This window comes from Rhinoderma darwinii, chromosome 4, assembly GCF_050947455.1.
Source record: "Rhinoderma darwinii isolate aRhiDar2 chromosome 4, aRhiDar2.hap1, whole genome shotgun sequence".
NCBI classification, from domain to species: domain Eukaryota; kingdom Metazoa; phylum Chordata; class Amphibia; order Anura; family Rhinodermatidae; genus Rhinoderma; species Rhinoderma darwinii.
The window spans coordinates 310,649,567-310,676,676 of record NC_134690.1 but is presented as its reverse complement, the minus strand read 5'-3'; the positions used below and the strand labels follow the sequence as shown (position 1 = coordinate 310,676,676).

General features: G+C 46.0%; 1 long non-coding RNA gene across 6 annotated transcripts in view; it reads right to left on the bottom strand.

Annotated features, from left to right (window-relative positions):
* LOC142761211 (uncharacterized) overlaps window positions 1-12,048 on the bottom strand; it is a 33,308-nt gene extending 21,260 nt beyond the window's left edge. For 5 of the 6 annotated variants that reach the window (XR_012883558.1, XR_012883560.1, XR_012883557.1 and 2 more), the window contains exon 1: window positions 11,964-12,041. This is a non-coding gene — a long non-coding RNA (uncharacterized LOC142761211). Of the gene's footprint in view, window positions 1-11,963 lie in introns of all 6 variants that reach the window. The other variant, XR_012883559.1, reaches the window with a different exon arrangement.
* Window positions 12,049-27,110: the final 15,062 nt, after the last annotated feature.

Sequence of the window (27,110 nt, the reverse complement as noted above, 5' to 3'; positions counted from 1 at the left end):
GGAGGTATAAAATTCATACCACGTGCTTCACATTAATAAGTGAAGGAAAGCAGTTTTTATATTTTCAGTGTACATATTATAAATGATGCTATAAATTTATTGTGAAGGTTATTACGGTCGCGACAATACCTAATGTGTGTATATTTTATGTATTGAGACTTATTTTATGGTTTATTGTAAAAACGGGTGTATTGTTTAAAAATACTTTATTTTTAACCCCTTAGGGACGCAGCCTAGTTTGGGCCTTAAGGCTCAGAGCCCATTTTTAAAATCGGACATATTTCACTTTATGTGGTAATTACGTCGGAATGCTTAAACCTATCCAAGCGATTCTGAGACTGTTTTCTCGTGACACATTGGGCTTTATGTTAGTGGTAAAAATTTGGACGATATATTCAGTATTTATAGGTCAAAAATTGCAAAATTTAGAGAAAAGTTATTAAAAAAAAAATAGCCTTTTTCAGAATTTAAATGCATCTGCTTGTAAAACACCACCCAAAATAGTTACTAGTTCACATTTACCATGTCTACTTTAGTTTGGCATAGTTTTTTTGAACATTATTTTATTATTCTTGGACGTTACAAGGCTTAGAATATAAACAGCAATTTCTCATATTTTGTAAAAAATTTCAAGAGCCTTTTAACCCCTTAGTGACCAGCCCATTTTAGGCCCTAATGACCAAGCTATTTTGTTTTTCTATAGTCGCATTCAAAGAGCTATAACTTTTTTATTTTTTCGTCTACATAGCAGTATGAGGACTTGTTTTTTGCGGGATTAGTTGTACTCTTTAATAGCACCATTTTAGGGTACATAGAATTTTTTTTATTAACTTTTATTATCTTTTTTGGGGAGGGGGGGTTATAAAATAACATGTTACCTTTATTCTATGGGTCGGTATGATTACGGCGATACCACATATGTAGAGGTTTTTTATGTTTTACGACTTTTGCACAATAAAAACACTTTTGAACTAAAATGATTTGTTTTTGCATTGTTGCTTTCCAAGAGCTGTCACTTTTTTATTTTTCCATCAATGTAGTGATTTTTTGGGCTTGTTTTCTGCGGGACGAGACGTAGTTTTGATCGGCACTATTTTGGGGTGCATGGGATTTATTGATTCATTTTTATTATGACTTTTTTGGGGGACAATTGAAAAAAATTGCAATTTCGCCATTGTTTTTTGCGTTTTTTTTTTACGGTGTTCACCTTGCGGTTTAAATGACATATTAACTTTATTAATGGAGTCATTACGGTCGCGGCGATACCATATATGTGTACTTTTATTTTATTTTTTACACTTGAACTAAATAAAACCACTTATGATGGAAAAAAATGGATTTAGTTTTTTACTGTAATTTTTATTAATAATCTTTATTTCACATTTATTATTTATTTCATTAGTCCCACTAGGGGACTTTACTGTGCGATCTTGAGATCGCTGCTGTAATGCTTTGGTATACTTCGTATACCAGAGCATTATTGCCTGTCAGTGTAAATCTGACAGGCAATTAGGACGTGCTTCCGGCACGTCCTAACAGGCATATGTCTAGGGCAGACCTGGGGGCTTTTATCAAGCCCCCGGCTGCCATGACACCCCATCGGAGACCCGCGATTGCATTTGTGGGCCGCCGATGGGTGACAGAGGGAGCTCACTCCATCTGTAAACAAGTTAAATGCCGCGGTCGCTATTGACGGCGGCATTTAACGGGTTAATCGGCCGCGATCGAAGTAAACTTCGATCGCGGGTGTTGGAGCAGGAGCCCAGCTGTCATCAGACAGCTGAGCCCCGGCTCCAGCCTGCACGGGTGACCCGTGCAGGACTTAGACTAGGCTCACGTGAAAAGGCGTCAGCCTAGCCTAAGGCCCCTTAGTGACGAACGTGAAAAGGAGTATTGTTGGTCACTATGGGCTTAAGGTACCTGTTCGGTTCCGAGTGGCTTTGAGGGGCCTATGTATTAGAAACCCCCATAAAACACCCAATTTTGAAAACTAGACCCCTCAAAGTATTCAAAACAGCATTTAGAAAGTTTATTTAACCCTTCAGGCATTTCATAGAAATTATAGAAACGTAGAGGTGAAATTTGCAAATTTAATTTTGCTTGATGAATTTCAATTGTATTAAAAAAATTTCTGCAACACAGAAGGTTTTACCAGAGAAACACTACTAAATATGTATTGCCCAGATGCTGCCGTTTTTAGAAATGTCCCACATGTGGATCTAGTGCGCTCGTGGACTAAAACACAAGCTCCAGAAGCAAAGAAGCACCTAGTGCATTTTGAGGCCTCTTTTATTAGAATATATTTTAGGCAGCATGCCAGGTTGGAAGAGCTGTTCAGGTGCCAAAAAAGTGACCCCATTTCGGAAACTACACCCCTCAAGGAATTCATTTATGGTTGTTACCATTTTGACCCCACAGTTTTTACACAGCACGTGTTTGAATTGGGCGGTAAAATTAAAAAAATGAAATTTTTTCCAATATGATGTCATTTTTAAATCAAAATGTCTTATTTTTACAGGGAACAAAATACCCCATTTTGTTGCCCAATTTCTCCTGAATGCAGCAATACCCCATTTGTGGCGATAACCTGACGTTTGGTCCTATGGGACGGCTCAGAAGGGAAGGAGCGCTGTGTGTTCTTTGGAGTGCAGATTTTGCTGGATTGGTTTTCAGGTGCCATGTCACATTTGCAGAGCCCCAGAGAAATGGAAACCCACCAGAAGTGACCCCATTTTAGAAACTACACCTCTCAAAGAATTCATTTATGGGTAATGTGACCATTTAGACCCCATAGTTTCTTCACAGAACTTATTTGAATTGGGCTGGGAATTAAAAAAAAAACAATAAAAAATTCCAATAATATGTAGTTTTAGCTCAAAAATTTTTATTTTCACAAGAAATAAAAGAAAAACATTTTGTTGCCCAATTTGTCCTGAGTGCGGCAATACCCCATTTGTGGTGATAAACTGCCGTTTGAGCCCATGGGAGGGCTCAGAAGGAAAGGACCACCATATGGCCAACTGGGGATTTTCTGGTGCTAAGTCATGTATGCAGAAGCCCCAGTACCAGTACAGATGAAATCCCGAAGTGACACTTCTTAAAGAGGCTCTGTCACCAGATTTTGCAACCCCTATCTGCTATTGCAGCAGATAGGCGCTGCAATGTAGATTACAGTAACGTTTTTATTTTTAAAAAACGAGCATTTTTGGCCAAGTTATGGCCATCTTTGTATTTATGCAAATGAGGCTTGCAAAAGTACAACTGGGCGTGTATTATGTGCGTACATCGGGGCGTGTTTACTACTTTTACTAGCTGGGCGTTCTGATGAGAAGTATCATCCACTTCTTTTCAGAACGCCCAGCTTCTGGCAGTGCAGACACAGCCGTGTTCTCGAGAGATCACGCTGTGTCGTCACTCACAGGTCCTGCATCGTGTCAGACGAGCCGGCACCAGAGGCTACAGATGATTCTGCAGCAGCATCGGCGTTTGCAGGTAAATCGATGTAGCTACTTACCTGCAAACGCTGATGCTGCTGCAGAATCAACTGTAGCCTCTGGTGCCTATGTGGCCGACACGATGCAGGACCTGTGAGTGACGTCACAGATCTGCACTGCCAGAAGCTGGGCGTTCTGAAGAGAAGTGGATGATACTTCTCATCAGAACGCCCAGCTAGTAAAAGTAGTAAATACGCCCCGATGTACGCACATAATACACGCCCAGTTGTACTTTTACTTTTCAACACGCCCAGTTGTACTTTTGCAAGCCTCATTTGCATAAATACAAAAATGGCCATAACTAGGCCAAAAATGCTCGTTTTTTTAAAATAAAAACGTTACTGTAATCTACATTGCAGCGCCTATCTGCTGCAATAGCAGATAGGGGTTGCAAAATCTGGTGACAGAGCCTCTAAGGCATTCATCTAGAGGTGTAGGGAGCATTTTGACCAGAGGCCAACTGTAATGTGGGTTCTCCTGGGTACGGCAATACCCTCAAAGTGGCTGTTATCTGCTGCCTGGGCACACGGCAGGGCTCAGAAGGGAAAGACGAGGGGGGATAAGCTGTGCGGAGTGCATTAGGGTAAGTAAAACTGGGGTAGGTTAAAAATCAAGGGCTGCATGATAAATTTTAAAACACTATCATACAGAGCCCTGGATTTTCAGGACACGTGTCACTGATATATTGTGTCCTCCCTTATCCCCCTCTTATAGCAGACTTTGCACCTCTTGACTTTTTCCCTTCTTGCCAGTTTGGGGAACTTCTCCTGGAAAGTGTTGCCCTAGTACAATGAGTGTGGCCTCGCGGCCAGAAGTACTGGGTGCCCCACCCTTCTTGGTCCAGGATGCAGTCTGGTTTGGGGATCTATGTACTGGCACCTCATACAGGTACATGGGTACTGGTGTGGCATCTATCTTGTACGTGACACAATATGTTGCTGCTAGATTGTGCCCTGCTCTCACCCCTTCTTGTTTGCCCAAGCAGAGTCTTGGGGAGGCCTCTCTTGTTTCTTCTAGCAGTGCCACATGCCTCAGGACTTCTGGAAGCGAGGCACTTAAAGAGTGGGACGCTGGTATAAAAATTATATGCGGGCTCCCGGGCAATACACGGTCCGTAAAAACAACGGTCGTGTGCATGGCCCATAGAAATGAATGGGGCCGCAATTCTCCCGTGTATTTTTGGGGGAATTGCGGCCGCAAAAGAACGTTCGTGTGCATGAGGCCTTACTGGGAGCTAATGCAAAAATTGTGTGGGATTTGGTGCAGCCACTCCTGAACCAGGGTTACCACTTCTCGGCCGTGCACATGGCTACGGTCGCGTGCATGAGGCCTAAGGGGGGCATTCTGGGGGCTGAACACTGGTATCCTTCCCTTCATATATCCTAAATTTGTACGTATACCTTGATGCACTCTCCACAGCTTATACATCTTCACTCCATACCTTGCCCTCTTACCCGGCAGGTACTCGCGGAATTGAAGCCTCCCTTTAACCCCTTTAGGCCACAGCCTGTTTTGGCCTTGTGGACACAGATGATTTTCTCAAATCTGACATGTGTCACTTTATGTGGTAATAGCTCCGGAATGCTTTTACCTGTCCAAGTGATTCTGAGTGTTTTCTCGTGACATTGTATTTTATGTTAGCAAAAAAATTGTCGATAAATTCAATATTTATTTGTGAAAAACTTCACATTTTAGCAAAAATGTGCAAAAATTTGAATTTTTCTAAATTTAAAAGTATTTGTTTGTAAAATTGATCGTAATACCACACAAAATAGTTACTAGTTAACATATGTCTACTTTATGTTTGCATCATTTTTTTTCACGTACTTTTATTTTTCTAGGACGTTACAAGGCTTAGAACTTTAGCAGCAATTTCTCATATTTTCAATAAAATTTCAATAGGCCATTTTAACCCTTTAGACGTTTCACAGGAATTAAGGCAAAGTAGAGGTGAAATTAACAAATTTCATTTTTTTTGCTGAAATTCAATTCTAATAAAAAAAAATCTGTAACAGAAGGTTTTACCAGAGAAACACAACTCAATATTTATTGCCCAGATTCTGCAGATTTTAGAAATATCCAACATGTGGCCCTAGTGTCCTAATGGACTGAAACACAGGCCGCAGAAGCAAAGGAGCACCTACTGGATCTTGGGGCCTCCTTTTTTTAGGAATATATTTTAGGCACCATGTCAGGTTTGAGGTCTTGTGGTACCAAAACAGTCGAAACCCCCAAAAAGTGACCCCATTTTGGAAACTACACCCCTCAAGGCATTTTTCTAGGGGTATCGTTAGCATTTTGACCCCACAGTTTTTTTGCAGAATTTAGTGGAATTAGTCTGTGAAGATGAAAATCACCTATTTTTCTGTGGAAACATAGAATTTTCTCATTTTTACAAGGAATAAAGGAGAAAAAGCTGCCCAACATTTGTAAAGCAATATCTCCCGATTACGGCAATACCCCATATGTGGTTGTAAACTGATGTTTGGACCCACAGCAGGGCTCAGGAGGCAAGGAGCGCCTTTTGGATTTTGGAGCGCAGATTTTGCTGGATTGGTTTTTAGTGCCATGTCGGGTTTGCAACGCCCCGGAGGGACCAAAACAGTGGAAACCCCCCAAAAGTTACCCTATTTTGGAATCTACACCCTCAAGGAATTTTTCTAGGGGTATAGCGAGCATTTTGGCCCCTCAGGATCTTTTTTTAGAGCTAAGGTGACCAAAAAAACAGCGATTTTGGCGCTTTCAATTCTTTATTTATTACAGCGTTCACCGTGCGCAATTAATTACGTTTTAATTTATTCTGCCGGTCGGTACGATTACACCGATACCATATGTGTATAGTTTCTCTTAAGCTTTGCGGCGTTTGCACAATAAAATTACGTTTCTATAAAATAATTTATTTTCTGAGACACGCTATTCTGAGCCATAACTTTTTTTATTTTTTCGTCAAAAAAGCTGCGGGAGGTTTTGTTTTTTGCAGGACGGGTTGTAGTTTTTATTGGTAAATGCGGTAAATGCGACTTTTTGATCACTTTTTATTGTATATCTTGGGAGGGGCGGTGACCAAAAAATAGCGATGCTGACAGTTTTCCGTTTATTTTGGTTGCGGCGTTCACCGTGCGAAAAAATGAACATTATAGTTTCATAGTTTGGGTCGTTACGAACACTGTGATACCAAATATGTGTACCTTTTTTTTTTTAACGTTTTCATTTTTTCCCGATAACAAATGACTTATTATAGGAAAACAAAACCTTTTATTTTTACACTTTTATAAAACATTTTTATTAACTTTATTTTACTTTTTACACTTTCTTTTTTTGACCTGCAGCTCTGATCGCTGCTAGAATACATCACACTACCTAGGTAGTGTAATGTACTCCAACTGTCAGTGTGACGTCAGTCACTGACAGTTGGTCTACGAGGATCAGCCTCTGCTGATCCTCATAGGCTGACATACATGGCAGACTTGGGGGCCGTTGTTTGGCCCCCGGGTGCCATCACAAGCATCAGAAGCCCCAAGGATTGCATGGGGCTGCTGATGCGCAACAAACCCGCTACATGCGGAGATCGCAATCGAGCATATAACTGGTTAATTGCCGAAATCAGCGGTCATGAGCCGCTGATCGGCAACACTGGAGTGTCAGCTGATCTCCAAGTTCCCGATGCACACAGTCGCCGACAGTGTGCCATCGGGAACGCCAGTGACTTCCCGTCACTCAGCCGAAGGTTGGTCCTGATGGGCTTCCGTCCATGTCAGACCCGGAAGCCATTGTTTGGGTTTCCGTTTGCCATAGTAACCATCGGCAAACCCCACGATTTTGGACCGGGGTCTGCCAATATGTTAGAAACCCCCAAAATTCGGCGATTGCACCTGATCTCCGAATTTAAAGAGTTAATTCGCCGAAACCAGCGGCAAAGGACCGCTGGTCGGCAAGAGTGGAGTGTCAGCTGTCGGCGACAGCTGACCTCCCGGTTCCCGGTGCACACTGTCGCCCACAGTGTGCACCGGGAAAAACTCAGTAACTGTACGTCCTCGTGCGGGAAGTAAGCTCCCGCGACGACTGACAGTTACATCCCAATTCAGAAACTAGACCCCTCAAAGTATTCACTACAGCATTTAGAAAGTTTATGAACCCTTTAGGTGTTTCACAGGTATTTAGAGCAAAGTAGAGGTGAAATTTACATATTTATTTATATTTCTCAGAAAATCCTTTTTATACCATTTTTTTTCTATAACACAAAAGGTTTTACCAGAGAAACGCAACTTAATACTTATTGCCCAGATTTTGCCGTTTTGAGAAATATCCCACGTGGCGCTAGTGCGATTATGGACTGAAGCACCGGCCTCCGAAGCAAAGGAGCACCTAGTGGCTTTTGAGGCCTCCTTTTTATTAGGCACCATGTCTGGTTTGAAGAGGTCTTGTGGTGCCAAAACAGTGTAAAACCCCCAAAAGTTACCCCATTTTGGAAACTAGACCCCTTGAGGAATTCATTGTTGTTTTCTTGTAGTGAATGCGGCTTTTTGATCAGTTTTTATTCCATTTTTAGGTGGCGTGGTGACTAAAAAACAGCAATTCTACTATTGTCATTTTGTTCTATTTTTTTTACAGTGTTCACCGTGCGCTATAAATGACATTCACTTTATTCTGCGGGGCGATACGATTATGGCGATACCCTGTTTATAGTTTTAGTCTTATGGCGTTTGCACAATAAAAATACATGTTGTAAAAAAATCATTCACTTTTTGTGTTACCTTATTCTAAGAGCCAGAACTTTTTTATTTTTCCATCAAGAAAGCCGTGCGAGGACTTATTTTTTGCGTAACGAACTGTAGATTCTGTACCATTTTTAGGTAAATGCGACTTTTTGATCTCTTTTTATTCCATTTTTTGGGAGGTGAAGTGACCAAACAATTGTGATTCTGGTATGGTTTATTATTCTCTTTTACGGCGTTCACCGCGCGGGATAAATAACGAAATAATTTTGTAGTTCAGGCTGTTACGGACGCGGCGATACCAATTATGTATAGTTTATTTATATATTTTTATTAATAATTAAGGACTGATAAGGGGAAAAGGGGGACTTTTACTTTTATCACTTTTAAAACTTATGTTCTTATTTTTACACATCTTTTTTTCACATTATTACTTTGTCCCACTAGGGGACTTGAGGGCAGGAGGCCCTGATCGCTATTCTGCGTAGTGCAGTGTATTAGAGCTGTCAGCTACTCACTGACAGCAGGCATAGTGGGTCCTGGCTTCCGTCCATGGCATAGCCTGACGCCATTGTAAGGCGTCCAGTTGCCATGGTCACCATCGCCAGTCGCTATCGTGTAACAGGCTGGCGATGGCAGCTTAACCCCTAAAAATCTGCGATCCCTATTGAACGCGGCTTTCAAGGGGTTAATCAGCGGGAACACAGCGATCGGTCCCAGCTGCAGTAGCTGCGGCAGCTGCTGTACGAGACAGCAGCTGTCACAGCTCCTGTATGTGTCGGGAGGACGGCCGAAACAGCCGTTACTCCCGAGACGTACTATTAGGTCATGGAGCGCGAACGATACAGCTACCATAACCTAATAGTATGTCCAGGAGCGGGAAGGGGTTAAACTTTAAGGCCCTGTTCACCTAGAGTTTTAGGACACTTTTTGCAGCGGAAACCATGGCAAAAGACACCCAAAATTGCCTCCCTTTAAATTCAATGGGAGGTGGAGGCGAATTTATGCCGCGAGCAGAAAAAAACACACGTGAAAATAAAGTGACATGTCCCATCTTGGTGTGTGGCTTTGATACATCATTTAGACTTCACAATGAGCGTGATACATTGTTAAATTGAATACATGTACACAATCGCTTGGACCATTAGTTGCATGGACCTTTTTTAACTCCTTCCTGACATTTGACGTATCCATACAAAGCGGGCGTCGGCTGTATGTTACAGCCAACACTTCAGAGTAACGAGCGGGATCCCACTCGTTAAATGCCACAGTCAATAGCGACCGCAGCATTTAAATCGTTAGAAAGAGGGGGAGACCACCCCCAAACAGCTCATCGCGCCCACCGCAATGCAATCGCAGGGTGGCAATGGTTGCTATGGCTGCCTGGGGGCCTAATGAAGGCCCCGAGGTCCGCCATCTTTGAGCTGCTATTAAGCCTGTCAGAACCACTATATACTACTATACATTAGTTATGCTGTATATCTACAAGCAATCTAAGATCGCTGGTTAAGTCCCATAGGGGGACTAATAAAAAGAAAAAAGTAAAAATTTGTATAATAAAGTTTTTGTAAAAAATAAATAAAAAATAAATTAAATGGTCAAAAACACCCCCTTTTTCCCCCCTGGAGCATAGTGAAAAAAATAGACAATTGATATCGCCGCATCCGTAAAAGTCTGAACTATTACAATATATCATTATTTAACCAGCACGGTGAACACCGTAAAAAAATAAAAATATAAACGCCAGAATCTCTATTTTTTGGTCACCTCATCTCCCACAAAAAAATGAAATAAAAAGTGATCAAAACGTCACATGTACTCCAAAATGTCATTAAAAACTAAAGCTTACCCTGCAAAAAAGAACCCCTAAGGCATGAGGCCTTAGGGTATGTTCAAACTAGACTAACAACGTCTGAAAATACGGAGTGGCTTTCAAGGGAAAACTGCTCCTGATTTTCAGACGTTTAGGCCAAGTTCACACGAGTTTTTTGACTAGTTTTTTTACGTGGAAACCGCGCCAAAAGGCTCGTCAAAAACTGCCCGAAAATGCCTCCCGTCGATTTCAATGGGAGGGGGGGGGGCGGTTTTCTCCCGCGAGCGGTAGCGACATGCCCTATATTCAGGCGTTTCCGCCTCTGACCTCCCATTGACTTCAGTGGGAGGCAGAGAAAGTGTGTTTCGCGGCGTTTTATGCAAGCGGCGATCAATGGCCGCGGGCAAAAAACGCAGCGAAAATCGGCGTGCAGGGAGAGGAAAATCTTCCTCAAACTACCAAACAGAATAGCAAAAAAGTGTGTGAACATAGCCTAAGACACTCGCGAATTTCGCAGTGTTATTTACGGCCGTTTTTGGAGCGGTTTTCAAGAAATGTAATATATAATCAAGTCTATGAAAAACAGCTCCAAAAACGTCCCAAGAAGGGTCCTATACTTTTTTCGCAGTCGTTTTTCAAAACGGCCGAATTATAAAACAGCCCATCGGAACAGAACGCCGTTTTTTCCGTTGCAATCAATCGCCACAGGTTTGGAGGCGTTCTGATTGCGATTTTTCGGCCGTTTATGGCCCGAAAAACTGCCGAAAATGAGCCGTGTGAACATACCCATACCACTTAATCGACGCAAAAATAAGAAAGTTATTGCACTCAGAATATGGCGACAGTAAAAAATTTTTTTTACACTTATGTTTTTACTTGTAAAAGTAGTTAAAATATATATATATATATATATATATATATATATATATATATATATATATATATATATATATATATATATATTTGGCATTGTCGCAATCGTGTTGTCCCACAGAATAAGGCTAACATGTTTTAATTGCAGTGAATTCTGTAAAAACAAAGCGCAAAGACCAGGGAGGAATCGCTGTTAATCTCATTTTGTACCCCACAAATAATTTTTTCCCATTTCCTAGTACATTATATGGCATAATAAATGGGGCTACGAAAAACTACAAGTCGTCCCGCAAAAATCAAGCCCTCATAGTACTATATCGACAGAAAAATAAAGACGTTATGGGTTTTGGAAAATAGGTAAGTAAAAACCGAAAATCTGAAAAACAGCTGCGGCGGGAAGGGGTTAATCCCAGTTTGTTCTTGAATACAATGAAAAGTTGCGCTTTATAATTATAATGATCCGTTCGGTACCGGGGAAACAAGGGTTTATTCTTTTGCCAACGGCAACTTGGTTTTTTGCTCAAATTCAGCGCATCGGCTACCTGGGTCCATTGATTCTTCGTGCATGCTTTAATGCAATTTGCTCCAAAACCGCGCAATATTGTAGCAAAAAACGTCACGGTCTTGGCGCAAATTGCATCAAAAGCGAGGTGAAGCAGGCTGTTGGGAAGGAGTTTTGTTTCACCATTAGGCTAGGCTTTCAGGTCACTGTAAAAATGTGCAGTTTAAAGCAATTTGCGCCAAAACAACGCCATTTTTTGCCGCGATTTCCGCAACATCGCGGCCAAACGACTCGGTTTTGCCACGATTTTCGGTAAAAAATGCTTTTATACCACAACGTGAGAACCAAACTCTATGTAAAGTTAACGTTACTATTGCAGTTCCGCTACTAAATGTGTAACTGAGCGAACATAAAACATTAAAAAACAGATTGTAATCAGCACTAACGTATAAATTACAGGTACAGATTAAACACGGCAACAGATACAAACAGAGCAATGAAATGGGCATCACGTGCAGATCGCTGCCTGCACATGGAGGGGCACAAACCAACATGGCGTTATTTACATTATCCTGCAAGGCTCCTCCACATCTTCTGCTCACACTGGACCGAAAACCACACGAGCTGTGCGCCGAGCAGCTGTATTTATATCGTCTTAATGAGTTGCCACGCCCCCACCCCCGCCCGCCCGCTGGAGCTGTAATCAGAAACACCCTTTCATTGCTGAACGCATTTTAAAACCCATGCTAAATCAGATAAGGCTATGTTCACACGCGAGTCAAAAACGGCTGAAAATTACGGAGCTGTGCCACTGATTTTCAGCCGTTTTTGAAGCTGCATGTTCACACTGAGTTTTTGCCGCGGCAAATACCAGGGGAAAACATGCCCGAAATTGCCTCCTATTGATTTCAATGGGAGGTGGACATGGTTTTTGGCGCTGTTCACACTGAGCTTTTTGCAGGCAGAAAATTCTGCCTCAAAAATCAGTCTGGAATTTTGAGACAGATTTTGATCTGCCTGCAAGCTGTTTGCCGCGTTTTTCGCTTGCGTCCATCGAGCACCGCGGGCAAAAACGCAGCCAAAAATGCTTTCTCTGCCTTCCATTGATGTCAATGGGAGGTCAGAGACGTAAGCGGCCAAAGATAGGGCATGTCGCTTCTTTTTCCCGTTTTTTTGCATGTTTTCCGACGCGGTTTCCGCGTCAAAAAACGTGTCAAAAAACTCAGTGTGAACAGGGCCAAAGTAGCAACATGCCTCAAAAACCTCATTGAAATCAATGGGAGACGGTTATAAACGCGTTTTTTTGCCACGTTTTTTGACACGTTTTCTGTAAAAAAAACGCTCGCGGTTATTCCCTGTCTGTTGAAGAAATAGCTAAAAAAGAGCCTAGAAAAACGCGCCAAAAAAACGCAGCAAAAAACGTGTGTGATCCAAACCACTTAAAAAAAACGGAGCTGATTTTTCCAGGCAGAATTTTCTGCCTGCAATAAATTTGAAGGTTTTTTCTAGGCGTTTTTTTTAGGCGTTTTCTATTGACACAATGAAAAACAGCTCCAAAAGCGGCTCCAGAAGTGACATGCTCCTTCTTTTTACGAAACGCCGTTTTTCACATTGAATTTAATGGGCAGATGTTTGTAGGCGTTTTGCTACAATTTTTAAAGGCGTATTTTGGGGCGTTTACAATCCAAAATGCTCTGAAAACATAGCACGTGAACACATCCTCAGGGTGCATTTAGATGAGACGTTTTTGGCTGCGTGGTAAAAAAAAGACATTAAAAAAATCACACAAATAAAAAAGACCACGCAGTTTTACCATGAATTGATGCGGTTTACGAACCGGTTTTCGCCTGCGCGTTTTTTACAGGTAAAACAAATTTAGGCCTAGTTCACACTACTTGCTTCACGAATTTTAAGGCAAATTCTGAATTGACATTATGACGCTTTTTTTTCATATTTTTTGTGGCGTTTTTTGGCCGCCCTTAAAAGTAATGCAAAAAACGCCGCAATAAAAACGCCCAAATGAGCGCTGCAAGTTCCTGTGCCTCCCATTGATTTCAATGGGATGTTAGAGGCGGAAACCACTCAAAGAAGGAGCATGCCGCTTTTTTTTCGGCGAGAGTCCGTAAGCCTCGCAGGAGGAAAAAACGCCTCTGCCTCCCATTGAAATTAATGGGGGACGATTCAGGGTGCTTTTTGGCACGGATTCCGGAGCAGTTTCCAAGTCAAAATCCAAGCCAAAACACTCACACAGTGTGAAACTACCCTTTTTTTACAAGGCAAATTCTGAATTGACATTATGACGCTTTTTTTTCATATTTTTTGTGGCGTTTTTTGGCCGCCCTTAAAGGGAATGTGTTGCCAGAAAAACATGTTTGTTTTTTTTTAATTAAACATTTAGTGAGTAGGTGATTAAACATTGTTCAATTTTTTTTTTTTTTTTTCACGAGTCAGGAAATATTATAAATTAGATTCTAATTTATAATATTTCCCATTGCTGGTCACTAGATGGAGCTATTCCCAAAATTGCAGCATTGCAAAATTGGGTAAAAAGCCCTCGCTCTAGTGAGCTCTCAGCATCCCCCCTCCTTTATCCTGGCTAGTGCCGGGATAAACGAGGGGTTTGAACGGTCTAACCTCCTACACTGTGTGTCGCCATTTTTTGAGCTAACACACAGTGTAGTAGGTTTACATACAGTAGTAAACGTACACAAACACGAACATACATTGAAATCTCTTACCTGCTCCTGCCGCCGCGGCTCCCTCCGGCCCGTCCGCTCCGTCTGCTGCCGCTGGTCCAAGTGCACAAGTCCGGAAGCCGCGACCGGAAGTAGTAATCTTACTGTCCGGCCGCGACTTCCGGTCCACAGGAAAATGGCGCCGGACGGCGCCAATTTCAAATTGGACTGTGTGGGAGCGGCGCATGCGCAGTTCCCACACAGACGGCGTACACAGAAGTGGATGGGACGGGAGCCGTTCGCAGTCCCTATGTGACTGTGGCTGCCGTATTCCATGTCTGTATGTGTCGTTAATCGACACATACAGAAATGGAACAAAAAATGGCAGCCCCCATAGGGAAGAAAAAGTGTAAAAATAAGAAAAAGTAAAACACAAACACACAAATAAATATAAACGTTTTTAATAAAGCACTAACATCTTTAACATATGAAAAAATAATTTGTGATGACACTGTTCCTTTAACCCCTTCCCGCCCTAGCCACTTTTGACCTTCCTGACAGAGCCTCATTTTTCAAATCTGACATGTTCACTTTATGTGGTAATAACTCTGGAATGCTTTCACCTATCCAAGCGATTCTGAGATTGTTTTCTCGTGACACATTGCACTTTAAGTTACTAGCAAAATTTGCTCGATATGTTCTATATTTAATTGTGAATAACACCGAAAATTAGCGAAAAATTGCAAAAATTAGCATTTTTCTCAATTTAAATGTATCTGCTTGTAAGACAGGCAGTTATACCACACAAAATGGTTGCTAATTAACATCACCCATATGTCTACTTTAGATTGGCATCGTTTTTTGAACATCCTTTTATTTTTCTATGACATCACAAGGCCTACAACTTTAGCAGCAATTTCTCACATTTTCAAGAAAATGTCAAAAGGCCATTTTTACAGGGGCCAGTTCAGTTGTGAAGTGGCTTTGAGGGCCTTATATATTAGAAACCCCCAAAAAGTCACCCCATTTTAAAAACTTCACCCCTCAAAGTATTCAAAACAGCATTTAGAAAATGTCTTAACCCTTTACACATTTCACAGGAATTAAAGCAAAGTAGAGGTGGAATTTACAAATTTCATATTTATTGGCAGAAATAAATTTTTAATACTATTTTTTTATTACACAGAAGGTTTTAGCAGAGAAATTCAACTCAATATTTGTTGCCCAGTCTCTGCAGTTTTAGGAAATATCCCACATGTGGTCGTAGCGTGCTACTGGAATGAAGCACAGGCCTCAGAAGCAAAGGAACACCTAGTGGATTTTGGGGCCTTATTTTGTTAGAAGGGCTCTTGCAGTGACAAAACAGTACAAATCCCCCAAAAGTGACCCCATCTGGGAAACTAGACACCTCAAGGAAATTATCTAGGGGTATGGTGAGCATTTTGACCGCACAGGTTTTTTACAGAATTTATTGGAAGTAGGCCGTGAAAATTAAAATCAACATTTATTCAAAGAAAATTTAGGTTTAGCCATTTTTTTTCTCATTTCCACAAGGACTGAAGGAGAAAAAGCACCGTAAAATTTGTAAAGCAATGTCTCCCGAGTAAAACAATACCCCACATGTGGTAATAAACGGATATTTGAACACAGGGCATGGCTTAGAAGGGATGGAGTGCCATTTGGCTTTGGGAGATCACATTTAGCAGGAATGGTTTGAGAGGCCTTGTCACATTTACAAAGCCCCTGAGGGGACTAAACAGTGGAAACCCCCCACAAGTGACCCCATCTGGGAAACTAGACACCTCAAGGAAATTATCTAGGGGTATGGTGAGCATTTTGACCGCACAGGTTTTTTACAGAATTTATTGGAAGTAGGCCGTGAAAATTAAAATCAACATTTATTCAAAGAAAATTTAGGTTTAGCCATTTTTTTTCTCATTTCCACAAGGACTGAAGGAGAAAAAGCACCGTAAAATTTGTAAAGCAATGTCTCCCGAGTAAAACAATACCCCACATGTGGTAATAAACGGATATTTGAACACAGGGCATGGCTTAGAAGGGATGGAGTGCCATTTGGCTTTGGGAGATCACATTTAGCAGGAATGGTTTGAGAGGCCTTGTCACATTTACAAAGCCCCTGAGGGGACTAAACAGTGGAAACCCCCCACAAGTGACCCCATCTGGGAAACTAGACACCTCAAGGAAATTATCTAGGGGTATGGTGAGCATTTTGACCGCACAGGTTTTTTACAGAATTTATTGGAAGTAGGCCGTGAAAATTAAAATCAACATTTATTCAAAGAAAATTTAGGTTTAGCCATTTTTTTTCTCATTTCCACAAGGACTGAAGGAGAAAAAGCACCGTAAAATTTGTAAAGCAATGTCTCCCAAGTAAAACAATACCCCACATGTGGTAATAAACGGATATTTGAACACAGGGCATGGCTTAGAAGGGATGGAGTGCCATTTGGCTTTGGGAGATCACATTTAGCAGGAATGGTTTGAGAGGCCTTGTCACATTTACAAAGCCCCTGAGGGGACTAAACAGTGGAAACCCCCCACAAGTGACCCCATCTGGGAAACTAGACACCTCAAGGAAATTATCTAGGGGTATGGTGAGCATTTTGACCGCACAGGTTTTTTACAGAATTTATTGGAAGTAGGCCGTGAAAATTAAAATCAACATTTATTCAAAGAAAATTTAGGTTTAGCCATTTTTTTTCTCATTTCCACAAGGACTGAAGGAGAAAAAGCACCGTAAAATTTGTAAAGCAATGTCTCCCGAGTAAAACAATACCCCACATGTGGTAATAAACGGATATTTGAACACAGGGCATGGCTTAGAAGGGATGGAGTGCCATTTGGCTTTGGGAGATCACATTTAGCAGGAATGGTTTGAGAGGCCTTGTCACATTTACAAAGCCCCTGAGGGGACTAAACAGTGGAAACCCCCCACAAGTGACCCCATCTGGGAAACTAGACACCTCAAGGAAATTATCTAGGGGTATGGTGAGCATTTTGACCGCACAGGTTTTTTACAGAATTTATTGGAAGTAGGCCGTGAAAATTAAAATCAACATTTATTCAAAGAAAATTTAGGTTTAGCCATTTTTTTTCTCATTTCCACAAGGACTGAAGGAGAAAAAGCACCGTAAAATTTGTAAAGCAATGTCTCCCGAGTAAAACAATACCCCACATGTGGTAATAAACGGATATTTGAACACAGGGCATGGCTTAGAAGGGATGGAGTGCCATTTGGCTTTGGGAGATCACATTTAGCAGGAATGGTTTGAGAGGCCTTGTCACATTTACAAAGCCCCTGAGGGGACTAAACAGTGGAAACCCCCCACAAGTGACCCCATCTGGGAAACTAGACACCTCAAGGAAATTATCTAGGGGTATGGTGAGCATTTTGACCGCACAGGTTTTTTACAGAATTTATTGGAAGTAGGCCGTGAAAATTAAAATCAACATTTATTCAAAGAAAATTTAGGTTTAGCCATTTTTTTTCTCATTTCCACAAGGACTGAAGGAGAAAAAGCACCGTAAAATTTGTAAAGCAATGTCTCCCGAGTAAAACAATACCCCACATGTGGTAATAAACGGATATTTGAACACAGGGCATGGCTTAGAAGGGATGGAGTGCCATTTGGCTTTGGGAGATCACATTTAGCAGGAATGGTTTGAGAGGCCTTGTCACATTTACAAAGCCCCTGAGGGGACTAAACAGTGGAAACCCCCCACAAGTGACCCCATCTGGGAAACTAGACACCTCAAGGAAATTATCTAGGGGTATGGTGAGCATTTTGACCGCACAGGTTTTTTACAGAATTTATTGGAAGTAGGCCGTGAAAATTAAAATCAACATTTATTCAAAGAAAATTTAGGTTTAGCCATTTTTTTTCTCATTTCCACAAGGACTGAAGGAGAAAAAGCACCGTAAAATTTGTAAAGCAATGTCTCCCGAGTAAAACAATACCCCACATGTGGTAATAAACGGATATTTGAACACAGGGCATGGCTTAGAAGGGATGGAGTGCCATTTGGCTTTGGGAGATCACATTTAGCAGGAATGGTTTGAGAGGCCTTGTCACATTTACAAAGCCCCTGAGGGGACTAAACAGTGGAAACCCCCCACAAGTGACCCCATTTCGGAAACTACACCCATTGAGGAAATTATCTAGGGGTATAGTGAGAATTTTTAGTTTTGTTTTAGGTGGTTTTTTTTTACAATTTTTAAATGATCAAATTTTAAATGGGGCTGGTCAGTAGAAAAATTAATAATTGGTCATGGCCAGTATGGGAGACAGAAAAGGTGAATAATGAATAAATAAATTAAAAATCCAAGGAGGTATGATATATTTTGAAACATTGGTTCATGCACAGGCCGGGATTTGTGGGACATGTCTCACAATGGTATGTGGTGTCCTTACGAATGCCTCGCTTGGCACACACACGGCATTTTTTTTGGGGCTTCTTTTTTTTTTCAGTGGGGGGGATTTCTGTCGGGAAATGCTGGCCGGGAATTATCCTACTGACGGAAGAGCCAGATGAACTGCCCTCTCCTTCCTGGTTACCAAACATCAGGGACTTTATGACCTTTTCCTGAAATTGCAGGAACGTACCTCCACTGCTGGCATATCTATAGAGGACAAAGGCGTTGTATAAAGCCATCTGTGTAAGATGCACAGACAGCTTCTTATACCATACTCTGGTCTTGCGCATGGCGTTGTATGGTTTTATAACCTGGTCGGACAGGTCAACGCCACCCATATACTTGTTGTACTCCTGTACACAATATGGTTTTGGGACTTGGGAAGTGGATCCACGTACAGGGACTAGGCTGCATCTGCTGTCGTGTATGCTGGTCAGTATAAGGACGTCCCTTTTATCCTTATACTTTAGGAGGAGCAGATTGTCGCAGCAGAAAGCTTTGCTCTCTCCTAATTTTAGGATCTGACCCAGCAATGTTTTGGGGAGGCCCTTCTTATTTTTGCGGATTGTTCCGCATGCCAAGGTGGATCTGGACAAGAGAACTTTTACTAAGGGGACACTGTTATAAAAGTTGTCCAGATAAAGATGATAGCCTTTCCCAAGTAAAGGATGGATAAGATCCCATACGATCTTTCCACTAATTCCAAGGAAAGGGGGGCATTCTGGGGGATCTATATGGGAGTCTTTTCCCTCATAGACCCTAAAGGAGTAGGTGTAACCGGTGGCACTTTCGCACAGCTTGTAGAGCTTTATGCCGTACCGGGCTCTTTTATTGGGTAGATACTGCCTGAAGTGCAGTCTACCCTTGAAGCTGACTAGGGATTCATCTACCGAAATATTTTGCTGGGGGGTATAAACGTGGGAAAAAATTTGGGAGTAGTGGGCAATCAATGGTCGTATTTTATATAGCCTATCAAAATTTGGGTCCTGTGGGGGTGGGCACTGGCTATTATCATTGTAATGAAGGAATTTCAGGATGGCTTCGAAGCGCTTCCTTGGCATTACTGTGCGGTAAATGGGGGTGTTATATAAAATATCAAGGGACCAATAGTCTCTAATCCTAGGCTTTTTTATTAGGCCAAAACTTAAAAATATGCCCCAAAACTTCCGCAATTCCACTAGGTTTGTGGGGGTCCAATTTTGGCTTCTCCCATAATAAGAGTCAGGGTTCTGGGCGATAAATTGTTCCGCATAGATGTTGGTCTGCTGGACCATTAACGCTAAAAGGGAGTCTGAAAAAAAAAGGTTAAAATAATCATTGGGGCTGAAACCCGTCATTTCAATTTGAATGCCTGAGCGGGCTGTAAACTCAGGCACCTGGGGGGTATAATTCTCTGCAGCTTCCCAGGTCAGCTCAGGCAGATCAGGAACTACGGCTCTTCTACGCCGACTGGGGGGTGCAGATTCAGAGTCACTGGATGCAGAGGAAGATGGAAGCACGAACTGCTCCTCACCTTCACTTGCGCTGTCCGTGTCGGAACACAGCATTGCAGATGCTTCCTCGGCTAAAAAGACTCTTTTGGCCATACTGAAAAACTTGTGCTACCTAACTAACTAAAAACAGGTTAGTGGGCACAAAAGGGCAGAAAAGCGGCAGATCGCTGGTTTTTTTTAACTTACGCACTGTATTTATTCCTGTCTCCGTCTCTCACAAGCTCTCTGACAGGAAAGAGCTTGTCAGAGACGGAGATGCCGGCAAACCACGGCTCCTGCGCTGTGATTGGCCTGTCAGTACTGACCAATCACAGCTCGTTTCCGGCACAGGGACCACTCTGATTGGTCCTGTTTGAATCCTGCTTTGTGATCGGGACGCTGTCACCATGTCTGTTGACATGGTGACAGTTTGAAGCTTGGGCATGCACAGCTTCCCCATGGCTCCTCTATCCCCCCCACGGGTGCAATAGGCAGGCACCACTGCTACTGCGCTGTGATTGGCCTGTCAGTACTGACCAATCACAGCTTGTTTCCGGCACAGGGACCACTCTGATTGGTCCTGTTTGAATCCTGCTTTGCGATCGGGATACTGTCACCATGTCTGTTGACATGGTGACAGTTTGAAGCTTGGGCATGCACAGCTTCCCCATGGCTCCTCTATTCCCCCCACGGGTGCAATAGGCAGGCAACACTGCTCCTGCGCTATGATTGGCCTGTCAGTACTGACCAATCACAGCTCGTTTCCGGCACAGGGACCACTCTGATTGGTCCTGTTTGAATCCTGCTTTGCGATCGGGACGCTGTCACCATGTCTGTTGACATGGTGACAGTTTGAAGCTTGGGCATGCACAGCTTCCCCATGGCTCCTCTATTCCCCCACGGGTGCAAAAGGCAGGCACACACCGCTCATACTCGGAGCTGGCTCCCGGCCGCTTTCGGAAGGAGACGCCGACGTGGCCTTGCTCGTGCAACTCCAGGTGGGCTTGAGGCTTCCGAAAATGGCATAAAAAAAAAAAGATTTTTTTATTATGAAGGTAGAAAAATCAGCGGGACCGACCCGCGAGCGAGGCCGACGGGGAGTTCCAGGAGGTCGGCATGAGTTGGCCGTGCATACCGCTAAAGCCCTCAAACTCCGACGCTGGCGCTGAGGAGCTCGTACACGGCTGCAACCGGGCTGGCACGGCTTCCCCATGGCTCCTCTATCCCCCCAAGGATGCCATAGGCAGGCACACGCCGCTCATACCCGGAGCGGGCACACCGCCGCTGACATGCATCCTTCGCGGACCGGAAGTGCTTGTCAGCCGGCTGGACACAACGGGACTCGCCGCGGGCGCTGTGGAGCTCCCACAAGGAAGCTGCCGGCATGTACAAGCTCCCAAGGGGCCCCTCTATCCCCCCACGGGTGCAAAAGGCAGGCACACGCCGCTCATACTCGGAACTGGCTCCCGGCCGCTTTCGGAAGGAGACGCCGACGTGGCCTTGCTCGTGCAACTCCAGGTGGGCTTGAGGCTTCCGAAAATGCCATAAAAAAAAAAAGATTTTTTTATTATGAAGGTAGAAAAATCAGCGGGACCGACCCGCGAGCGAGGCCGACGGGGAGTTCCAGGAGGTCGGCATGAGTTGGCCGTGCATACCGCTAAAGCCCTCAAACTCCGACGCTGGCGCTGAGGAGCTCGTACACGGCTGCAACCGGGCTGGCACGGCTTCCCCATGGCTCCTCTATCCCCCCAAGGATGCCATAGGCAGGCACACGCCGCTCATACCCGGAGCGGGCACACCGCCGCTGACATGCATCCTTCGCGGACCGGAAGTGCTTGTCAGCCGGCTGGACACAACGGGACTCGCCGCGGGCGCTGTGGAGCTCCCACAAGGAAGCTGCCGGCATGTACAAGCTCCCAAGGGGCCCCTCTATCCCCCCACGGGTGCAAAAGGCAGGCACACGCCGCTCATACTCGGAACTGGCTCCCGGCCGCTTTCGGAAGGAGACGCCGACGTGGCCTTGCTCGTGCAACTCCAGGTGGGCTTGAGGCTTCCGAAAATGCCATAAAAAAAAAAAGATTTTTTTATTATGAAGGTAGAAAAATCAGCGGGACCGACCCGCGAGCGAGGCCGACGGGGAGTTCCAGGAGGTCGGCATGAGTTGGCCGTGCATACCGCTAAAGCCCTCAAACTCCGACGCTGGCGCTGAGGAGCTCGTACACGGCTGCAACCGGGCTGGCACGGCTTCCCCATGGCTCCTCTATCCCCCCAAGGATGCCATAGGCAGGCACACGCCGCTCATACCCGGAGCGGGCACACCGCCGCTGACATGCATCCTTCGCGGACCGGAAGTGCTTGTCAGCCGGCTGGACACAACGGGACTCGCCGCGGGCGCTGTGGAGCTCCCACAAGGAAGCTGCCGGCATGTACAAGCTCCCAAGGGACCCCTCTATCCCCCCACGGGTGCAAAAGGCAGGCACACGCCGCTCATACTCGGAACTGGCTCCCGGCCGCTTTCGGAAGGAGTCGCCGAGATTTTTTTATTATGAAGGTAGAAAAATCAGCGGGACCGACCCGCGAGCGAGGCCGACGGGGAGTTCCAGGAGGTCGGCATGAGTTGGCCGCTCCTACCGCTCTTGCCCTGGAAGTCCACAGCGGGCGCTGCAGAGCTCCTACACGGCTGCCCCCGGTCTTGCACAGCTTCCCCATGGCTCCTGTATCCCCCCCACGGGTGCAGGCACACGCCGCTCATACACTCTGGGGCTGGCTGACAGCCCAGGTGACATGCCACCTCCTAGCCGACCGGAAGTACATGTCAGGCGGCTTGGGACATAGTGGGACCCCCCCCCCCGCTGGCGCTGTGGAGCTCATACACTGTTGCCACCGGGCATGCACAGCTTGCATACGGCTCCTCTACCCCGGGCTGCAATGGGCAGCACACCCCGCTCATACACTCTGGAGCTGGCTGACAGCAACTGCTGCTGATAATGATGATGACGATAATGTGCAAAGGGTTATCTATCGGCGGACAGTATCACACTCTGGCCCTGGAACTGTGCCACGGTCTGCCTCTGCTGTTCACTACCGCCTCTGACATTTTTGAACATACCCCACTTTAACTTGATTTTAAATGTTTCACTTTCAAATGTTTCACTTTCAGTAGCAGAAATGCCATTCTTTGACATTTGGGCCTTTTTATTGTCACTGCTGCTTGGTCACCAAATGGATCTCCTTGGATTGAGGCCTAGTCCTCTCCCCACCGCCCTGGAACTCTGCCCCGGCCTACGCTGCCTGCCGTCACACACCTGGCCCTGGAACTCTGCCCCGGCCTACCTCTGCTGTTCACTACCGCCTCTGACATTTTTGAACATACCCCACTTTAACTTGATTTTAAATGTTTCACTTTCAAATGTTTCACTTTCAGTTGCAGAAATGTCATTCTTTGACATTTGGGCCTTTTTATTTTCACTGCTGCTTGGTCACCAAATGGATCTCCTTGGATTGAGGCCTAGTCCTCTCCCCACCGCCCTGGAACTCTGCCCTGGCCTACGCTGCCTGCCGTCACACCCCTGGCCCTGGAACTCTGCCCCGGCCTACCTCTGCTGTTCACTACCGCCTCTGACATTTTTGAACATACCCCACTTTAACTTGATTTTAAATGTTTCACTTTCAAATGTTTCACTTTCAGTTGCAGAAATGTCATTCTTTGACATTTGGGCCTTTTTATTTTCACTGCTGCTTGGTCACCAAATGGATCTCCTTGGATTGAGGCCTAGTCCTCTCCCCACCGCCCTGGAACTCTGCCCCGGCCTACGCTGCCTGCCGTCACCCCCTGGCCCTGGAACTCTGCCCCGGCCTGCCTCTGCTGCTCACCACCGCCTCTGACATTTGTGAACATACCCCACTTTAACTTGATTTTAAATGTTTCACTTTCAAATGTTTCACTTTCAGTAGCAGAAATGGCATTCTTTGACATTTGGGCCTTTTTATTTTCACTGCTGCTTGGTCACCAAATGGATCTCCTTGGATTGAGGCCTAGTCCTCTCCCCACCGCCCTGGAACTCTGCCCCGGCCTACGCTGCCTGCCGTCACCCCCTGGCCCTGGAACTCTGCCCCGGCCTGCCTCTGCTGCTCACCACCGCCTCTGACATTTGTGAACATACCCCACTTTAACTTGATTTTAAATGTTTCACTTTCAAATGTTTCACTTTCAGTTGCAGAAATGTCATTCTTTGACATTTGGGCCTTTTTATTTTCACTGCTGCTTGGTCACCAAATGGATCTCCTTGGATTGAGGCCTAGTCTTCTCCCCACCGCCCTGGAACTCTGCCCCGGCCTACGCTGCCTGCCGTCACCCCCTGGCCCTGGAACTCTGCCCCGGCCTGCCTCTGCTGCTCACCACCGCCTCTGACATTTTTGAACATACCCCACTTTAACTTGATTTTAAATGTTTCACTTTCAAATGTTTCACTTTCAGTAGCAGAAATGTCATTCTTTGACATTTGGGCCTTTTTATTTTCACTGCTGCTTGGTCACCAAATGGATCTCCTTGGATTGAGGCCTAGTCCTCTCCCCACCGCCCTGGAACTCTGCCCCGGCCTACGCTGCCTGCCGTCACACCCCTGGCCCTGGAACTCTGCCCCGGCCTGCCTCTGCTGCTCACCACCGCCTCTGACATTTGTGAACATACCCCACTGTAACTTGATTTTAAATGTTTCACTTTCAGTAGCAGAAATGTCATTCTTTGGCATTTGGGCCTTTTTATTGTCACTGCTGTTTAGTCACCAAATGGATCTCCTTGGATTGAGGCCCAGTCCTCTCCCCACCGCCCTGGAACTCTGCCCCGGCCTACGCTGCCTGCCGTCACCCCCTGGCCCTGGAACTCTGCCCCGGCCTGCCTCTGCTGCTCACCACCGCCTCTGACATTTTTGAACATACCCCACTTTAACTTGATTTTAAATGTTTCACTTTCAAATGTTTCACTTTCAGTAGCAGAAGTGTCATTCTTTGACATTTGGGCCTTTTTATTTTCACTGCTGTTTGGTCACCAAATGGATCTCCTTACCTACCAGCAATCACCCTGGAACTCTGGCTGGGCATGGGGATGCAAGTTGCTCCCGCTGACTCCCACCGGGACCTACCTGCAATCACCCTGGAACTCTGGCTGGGCATGGGGATGCAGGTTGCTCCCGCTGCCCCCCTTCCACCCCACCGGGACCTACCAGCAATCACCCTGGAACTCTGGCTGGGCATGGAGATGCGGGTTGCTCCCCCTTCCACCCCACCGGGACCTACCAGCAATCGCCCTGGAACTCTGGCTGGGCATGGGGATGCAAGTTGCTCCCGCTGACTCCCACCGGGACCTACCTGCAATCACCCTGGAACTCTGGCTGGGCATGGGGATGCAAGTTGCTCCCGCTGCTCCCCTTCCACCCCACCGGGACCTACCACCAATCACCCTGGAACTCTGGCTGGGCATGGAGATGCAAGTTGCTCCCGCTGCCCCCCCACCGGGACCTACCTGCAATCACCCTGGAACTCTGGCTGGGCATGGGGATGCAGGTTGCTCCCGCTGCTCCCCTTCCACCCCACCGGGACCTACCACCAATCACCCTGGAACTCTAGCTGGGCATGGGGATGCAGGATGCTCCCGCTGCCCCCCCACCGGGTCCTTCCAGCAATCACCCTGGAACTCTGGCTGTGCATGGGGATGCATGTTGCTCCCGCTGGCCCCCAACGGGACCTACCTGCAATCACCCTGGAACTCTGGCTGGGCATGAGGATGCAGGTTGCTCCCGCTGCCCCCCCACCGGGACCTACCACCAATCACCCTGGAACTCTGGCTGGGCATGGGGATGCAGGTTGCTCCCGCTGGCCCCCCACCGGGACCTACCTGCAATCACTCTGGAACTCTGGCTGGGCATAGGGACACAGGTTGGTCCCGCTGCCCCCCCTTCCACCCCACCGGGACATACCTGCAATCATCCTGGAACTCTGGCTGGGCATGGGGATGCAAGTTGCTCCCGCTGCCCCCCCCACCGGGTCCTTCCTGCAATCACCCTGGAACTCTGGCTGGGCATGGGGATGCATGTTGCTCCCGCTGGCCCCCAACGGGACCTACCTGCAATCACTCTGGAACTCTGGCTGGGCATAGGGACACAGGTTGGTCCCGCTGCCCCCCCTTCCACCCCACCGGGACATACCTGCAATCACCCTGGAACTCTGGCTGGGCATGAGGATGCAGGTTGCTCCCGCTGCCCCCCACCGGGACCTACCACCAATCACCCTGGAACTCTGGCTGGGCATGGGGATGCAGGTTGCTCCCGCTGCCCCCCCACCGGGACCTACCACCAATCACCCTGGAACTCTGGCTGGGCATGGGGATGTAGGTTTCTCCCGCTGCCCCCCCACCGGTACCTACCACCAATCACCCTGGAACTCTGGCTGGGCATGGGGATGCAGGTTGCTCCCGCTGCCCCCCCACCGGGACCTACCACCAATCACCCTGGAACTCTGGCTGGGCATGGGGATGCATGTTGCTCTCGCTGGCCCCCAACGGGACCTACCTGCAATCACCCTGGAACTCTGGCTGGGCATGAGGATGCAGGTTGCTCCCGCTGCCCCCCCACCGGGACCTACCACCAATCACCCTGGAACTCTAGCTGGGCATGGGGATGCAGGTTGCTCCCGCTGCCCCCCCACCGGGTCCTTCCAGCAATCACCCTGGAACTCTGGCTGGGCATGGGGATGCATGTTGCTCCCGCTGGCCCCCAACGGGACCTACCTGCAATCACCCTGGAACTCTGGCTGGGCATGAGGATGCAGGTTGCTCCCGCTGCCCCCCCACCGGGACCTACCACCAATCACCCTGGAACTCTGGCTGGGCATGGGGATGCAGGTTGCTCCCGCTGCCCCCCCACCGGGATCTACCACCAATCACCCTGGAACTCTAGCTGGGCATGGGGATGCAGGTTGCTCCCGCTGCCCCCCCACCGGGTCCTTCCAGCAATCACCCTGGAACTCTGGCTGGGCATGGGGATGTAGGTTTCTCCCGCTGCCCCCCCACCGGGACCTACCACCAATCACCCTGGAACTCTGGCTGGGCATGGGGATGTAGGTTTCTCCCGCTGC